We start from the raw sequence: 5,260 nt of genomic DNA, 5'->3' as shown, positions 1-5,260 counted from the left end.
AACAGTGTTGCTATTAACAGTTTATTAAGTGTTTTGCAGCCCCCCAATCTAAAGCGTGATCAAATAGGGGTTCATATTCACAATCCATTTATAAACTGCTTGTATGGGATTAATAAATATATTTACAGTGTTCTTATTAACAGTTTATTAAGTGTTTTGCAGCCCCCCAATCTAAAGCGTGATCAAATAGGGGTTCATATTCACAAGCCATTTATAAACTGCTTGTATGGGATTAATAAATATATTTACAGTGTTCTTATTAATTGTTTATTAAGTGTTTTGCAGCCCCCCAATCTAAAGCGTGATCAAATAGGGGTTCATATTCACAAGCCATTTATAAACTGCTTGTATGGGATTAATAAATATATTTACAGGTCCCATGTTAAGTGGACTTACATTTTCTTAAGTCCAGCTGCTATGACTTAACCTCAAAACTACACCACCTGGATGAATGAGAACCTTTACTGACAGTTTGAGTGTTTTGCAGCCTCCTAAAGTGTGGGCTATGTTTTGCCACAAACAAAAGCAAAGTACAGAATATGAAGAATGCCCTTTATAACATTAACCAAAGCCACAAACATATAACAACTCTAACACATCACAACAACATTGTGGATAACATTTTAAACTTTCAACAAACTTTAAAAAAAAAAAAAATCAATATCTGCCCTTCCTACATTACAAAAAAAACATTAAGTGGATCAATTGTACTCTTTCTTAATGTCGTGTAGTAACCGTCCAAGTGGACCACTGTGATATTTTTTCGCAAGCCATTCATTCCATTCAATCAAACAGAGTTGATCACGTAGCATATCTTCAGTTTGATTCCCCCGAAGCCTCCATACTTGCTCTTTATAGGTCCGCCATGCCCTTTCTATATGTTGTGTGTGAGCACCGTTCTGTGGATTTACGTAAAACTGACTGTGATTAACAGTGAAGTGTTTGTACCCAAGAGCAGGAAGGATGCGATATGCTCGCCACTCATCACTCATAATAGTGGACCCGGGTTTCACGTGGCGGGCAATGAGTGGTACAAGTTCTCTGCGAGTACGTTTCTTCACAAGTCTCAAAACTGGCTTTCCACTCCTCTGCCCCTTGACTCCTAGCATACCAAAAACCCACATCTTTCTCTTCCATGCTCCCGCCATTCTTCCTTTCCCATACTGTTTAAAAAAATGAAAGAAAAGGATTAACACAAAAACAGTAAACACAAAAATTTTAGGCTAATGATTTTTTTTAATGTAAAAAAAGATGACTGACTAATGGTGCAAGAATAAATATTCTGAGATTTTCATTATATGGACACCTACTGTATTGGATCAAGAATTGGTGATAAATTATACTTCTTTTAATATTACACACTGGTTATTAACAACTACTTGCAAAATTACAAAAGCATTACATGTGTACGTATTGAAAAATGTAACAGAAAACATCTTTTAAAAAATAGAAAGTGACTATTTGCAGGCAATTTTCAAAATAAGATGAAACCTTAACCCCTTTCCCTTCCCAGATGAAGGGGTTAAGGTTAAGATTACGAGTTAGGGTTAAACCAAGTGATTCCTGACTGCAGATGTTTCTGCAGCTCACCGCTCCTCCAGGAGAGCACATTTCACACACCTATGTACGTTACAGCTAATGGGACTTTAACTTTATGTTTAACGTTAAATACTTGCAGCCAACAACAACATTCAGCCACTTAAAATACATGCAGGCAACACACTGATGCGCACCTTGGCTGCACATTTTACGTGTGGCCAATATAAATTTCCATCACTTTTTTGTGCTGGTTGCACCATATGTGAAAGTTAGTATTTGATGATTATTATACCCCAAATACTATTTTGAATGAATACTGTTTGTATGACAGTTGTTATTTCCAAAAACAAATGCCTTTGCTTGTTTCAGTATAGATGTCTTTCTTTGGGGCTTTTTTTAAAGGCTGATGTTATTCATACATATTTATGTGAGTTCAAGCACAAAAACTGATGGAAATTCACATTAGCCACACGTAATTCGTGCAACCAAGATGCACATTTCTACATGCCAGCATTTATTTTAAGTGCGTCCAAGGCTGGATTTTGTTGATGGTTGCATGCTTTTGAAGTTAAAGTCAAAGTTATATTAGCTGTTACACACCCTAAGTGTGTGAAATTTACTCTTATAGTTGACCCATCTCCTGGGGGAGAGGTGAGTTGCAGAAACAGCTGTGCTTGGAAACCACGTGGTGAATTAATCTGACCCTTATCCTAACCGTAGCCCAAAACCCTCTTCTGGGTTCATGCAGCCAAGAAAAACTTTCAGCACTGGTCACACGTATTTAGAAATTTATGTGCGAATAGTCACTTTCTGTGTATTCTATGCTGCCTTCTGCTTACCTTTCTTTTATGTCGGAAGTGACTCTCATCAATCACAACAAATTCATGTCGTCCACCAATGATTTGTCCCTTGTGTCGCCTCATTCTTTTAACAGCAGTAATGCAGACCTGGCGTAGTTTTTTTGCCATTTTTGTGAGAGTGGTAGAACTTGCTGCTATGTTATCTGCTATCATATCAATCTGCCGTAGACGCAAACCTTGGGAAAATCTGAAGAAGAGAAAACAAGTACAACCTCAGACAATTAATGTTTTTATGTCAAACAAGCTCAAATTGCCTTAAAGACACACTCCAATAAACATCTTTGTTGTGTGTTTTTAACATGTTCTTGTAGAATTTTTCTCATGCTGAAGGACTTTTAGAAAATAATTTAAAATTAAAGCTACAAGTAGCATTTAGCGGGCCCGAGCACGTGCCACCGCCTGGCACGAGCGACCGCCCCGTGAGCAACGCCCTGCTCGAGCCATTCTCGTCGTTTTTTCTTGTCCATTCTGGAGCTCCAAGCTAATGTTAATATGACAGCAGCCTGTGTGGGGGGGGGGGGGGGGGGGGAGACTATAATCTGTTGCCTTAAAGGACAAAGACTTTTGCATATAGCATGAAAAAAATTCTTAAATCTAAGCCTCGTTTAGACCTGCTCATTTTCTCATCAAGTAGAAGAAGGTTTTTATCAGATTAAGAAACAAGCAATGATGATAATTGCTATCACTGTCCCTAAGGATGAGAACAATAGAACTCATTCAATTTTCACTACAATGTCTAGATGAGTGTCAGCTATGTCTGATAACTTGGCCAATTAGCTGGACCGGGATCTTACAAAGTGCATGTGGTTTAACGTCCAGTGTGATGAGTCTGTGGACGGCAACAGTTCAGCATAGCTTTTGGTTTCCACAAGAGAAGAATTCCTGACACATCTGCCCTAACAGACAACTACAAGAGGAGTTGAAATGTATAACACGGTGAAGGAGTTTTTGTGCAGAAAAAGGTACCATTAGAAAAGCTGGTAGCCATACCTGCAGACGGGGCTCCTGCTATCATTGACCGACAAACAGGTTTCATCACTCACTGTAAAGCTGACCAAGACTTTCCAAAATGTCTGCATTACTGCTGCTTCTTTCACCAGTAGGCCTTATGTGCAGAAGTGATTGGCTCTGGACATATAATGACTCCTATTGGGAAAATCATAAAAAACCTCAGCTGCAAAGCAAAACAGAACAGGATTTTTAAGGTGCTATTGGTGGAGATATCTGCTGAATATGGTGAATCTGAACTTGTATTCTTGACTGACATTACTGGAAAACTAAACCACTTGATCTGCGAGCTGCAAGACATTGGTAAAACTATATTTTTTTATTGACCAGCCTGCCTGAGCCAGTGTTTTTCTTGTGGGGATCTTTTCTGCCAGGGCTTGTCAGCTTGGTCAGTGGATGTTGCTGCAGTTGTCTCCCTTGCTGGGACAGCTGGAGTTAAACACAGCAGCCTCACGGCTGTGAAGTGGACCCCGTTGCTGTCCCAGTCTGGATGGGCACTGTGGTGATGTTCCAATGTTCAGGCTGGCTCCTGGTATGAAGAGATTCCCAAGTACCATTTCCTAACCGTAGAGCCAAGGATGTGTTTACATGTTTAGGTCAAAAATGTGATGAACAGCTTCATGTTGTCTATTGATGTAAGTTTAAACCTAAACATGTTTCCCTGTTACTAATCCAGTTGATATGGTTCTCCATCTGTGTCTAGGTGATAGAAAAGCATTTTTTTATATTTAGAGCTCCAAGCAAACAAACAGTTGTCTATATAAGAGCTTTTACAATTGTGGACTTTTAGCAGGTCTCTGAATACATGTGACCAATGTATGGTGGATTTTCACAGACTTTGTGTAAAACTGAAGGTGACAGAGACTTTGGAGAAGTGGCTACATTGCTCTGGACTTCTTTGTTTCATCCACAGAAGAGTAAAATATGTGATTGATTTTGAAAAGCTGCTGAAAAATTTATCTTTTTAAAATTGCAATTTCTAATTTGGGTTTTACATTTTGTGTTCCATTTTTTGTGATTGTATTAGAAAGATTTGTTATTTATTTTGTGTTTAAAGGTGGTACATAATGTATATACACAATCTTCTTAGAGACATTTGCTATATGTTGTGTTTGTTGTCGTTGTAGTTTAATTTCTTTGGATGTATTGAAAGGAAATGAAAAGAAGTTGCAGCATTGATTAAAAAAGCATAAAAGAGACATTTACTGTCTGATGTTACATCTGTAGGAGTGTACTGAGGCTGGGTTTTGTTTTGGAGCACATTCATATATTTTGTTTGTAAAAAAAAAAAAAAGATAAAATATAAAGTTAATTGTATTTTGGATGAATAAAAAAGCAATGATTAGTGCTAAGGATGTATAAAAGACAAACAAAACAAAGGAAATTGCTGTATTTTAGTGTTGAACTAGGCTTTCTAACTGTTCTACTTTCTGTCTGCCACTCCTGGCTAATTTACATGTGAGCACACAGCCGGGGGGGGGGGGGGGGCTAACTCCACTCCTGCAGCAGGGGAGACTGATGAAAAGCTTGAGGATGTAAGATTGAATAAATAAAATCCTAGAGTTGACCAGTTCATTTTATAAATGTAAATATTTTTTATTTTGGTGCTGATAAACTAAACAGATGTTATGATAAAAATATTTGCTTGAGTCAAAATGTCCAAAAATTTGCTTTCAGCACAATAGGGTGATTAAGGTGGTTAAATGTTTCTCGTACGTATAGTGCTGCTTTTCAAACGTGGAGCTTTGTAAGACGCATCTAATTCTGAAATCTCAGCTTCCTGAGACAAACGGCTGATTTCCTATGAAGCTTGATTTTATGATCATGCTTCATGATCATTTATGAACATATAT

General features: G+C 37.9%; 1 long non-coding RNA gene across 1 annotated transcript; it reads right to left on the bottom strand.

Annotated features, from left to right (window-relative positions):
- Positions 1-538: 538 nt before the first annotated feature.
- LOC144993056 (uncharacterized) lies at positions 539-2,680 on the bottom strand. Its single transcript, XR_013657041.1, has 2 exons — positions 2,379-2,680; positions 539-1,163 (listed from the first exon to the last, which is right to left on the bottom strand). It is a non-coding gene; the product is annotated as an uncharacterized LOC144993056 (long non-coding RNA).
- Positions 2,681-5,260: the final 2,580 nt, after the last annotated feature.

This window comes from Oryzias latipes, chromosome 1, assembly GCF_053564925.1.
Source record: "Oryzias latipes strain Hd-rR chromosome 1, Olatipes_Hd-rR_3.1".
NCBI lineage: Eukaryota > Metazoa > Chordata > Actinopteri > Beloniformes > Adrianichthyidae > Oryzias > Oryzias latipes.
The sequence above is the reverse complement of the archived record's forward strand: the minus strand, read 5'-3'. Positions and strand labels throughout refer to the sequence as shown.